The sequence below is a fragment of the Malaclemys terrapin genome, chromosome 1 (genome assembly GCF_027887155.1).
Source record: "Malaclemys terrapin pileata isolate rMalTer1 chromosome 1, rMalTer1.hap1, whole genome shotgun sequence".
NCBI lineage: Eukaryota > Metazoa > Chordata > Testudines > Emydidae > Malaclemys > Malaclemys terrapin.
Genome location: NC_071505.1, coordinates 261,299,878 through 261,300,850, shown reverse-complemented (window position 1 = coordinate 261,300,850; position 973 = coordinate 261,299,878). Strand labels below are relative to the sequence as shown.

At 41.9% G+C, this 973-nt stretch overlaps 1 non-coding gene across 1 annotated transcript; it reads left to right on the top strand.

Moving 5' to 3' along the window:
* The first annotated feature begins 697 nt into the window (after positions 1–697).
* Positions 698–770, top strand: TRNAF-GAA (transfer RNA phenylalanine (anticodon GAA)). The gene has a single exon. It is a non-coding gene; the product is annotated as a tRNA-Phe (tRNA).
* The last annotated feature ends 203 nt before the right edge of the window (positions 771–973 follow it).

Below are 973 nucleotides of genomic sequence, written 5' to 3'. Positions count from 1 at the left end.
TGTGCTATGAAAAAACCTTACACTTCATTCATGTTTTGATAACTCCAAAAATGGCCATACAGACCTGATCAGCCTTTAAACAACGCCAAAAATCAAAGCAAATATTTTGGGACTCGGGAGCACTACAAGATATTTTATTGCTAAAGATCATTTTTTTTCTCCAGCAAATTATATGCATCTGGAAATAGAGGGGTATAATGAAAGGATTTTTATATTGCTATTAATCATAATTATCTATATATAGTAAAGCAAAATGTATTTGCAGGGATCTGTTGGTGAATATTGTCTTTGCTATATTCTATGTGGTAGGTAATAGATGTGTTTAGCAGCAACTGGGTTTTTTATTTCAAGCGTTGATTTGTTTTATTTACATAAAGCGTGTCTATCTCAAAAACAATGAGAATGTGCAAAAAAAGTATTCCCTGAGGTTTTCTTGCGTGTGTCACGTTGATGGTGGAGAGGCGGGTGCCTCCAGAAACGCTTCATTATGTAATTTAATACATGCACACTAGGAAACACTGACTAGTTTATGAGCTGCTGAAGGGCAGAGAATGTATATTTCCCTGTATTTTCTCCCCATACTGAATACTTAATACTCATCAAATAACAAGTTATAAAGAATATAAAACAACCATAAAGAAAAGCTGATCACAGCGAAATGACTTTTCACAGAGTCCCTGAAACTTACTGAGCATGAGCCGAAATAGCTCAGTTGGGAGAGCGTTAGACTGAAGATCTAAAGGTCCCTGGTTCGATCCCGGGTTTCGGCAGATGATTTTTTTCTTTTGTGCGCTTAATGCGAAGTGACTGTCTCTCTGCGGTTCTCCTCCCCCTGCAGCCACAGGGGAGGCCCTGTTGCTCCCCGGCTATAGGCGCAGAGAGGCTGGGGGAGCAGCACTTCCCGTGGCCGGGGCATTTCTCTGCTGCAGAGGGGACTCGGGAGGGACCGCCCCGGAGAAGGGGGTGGGGGGCA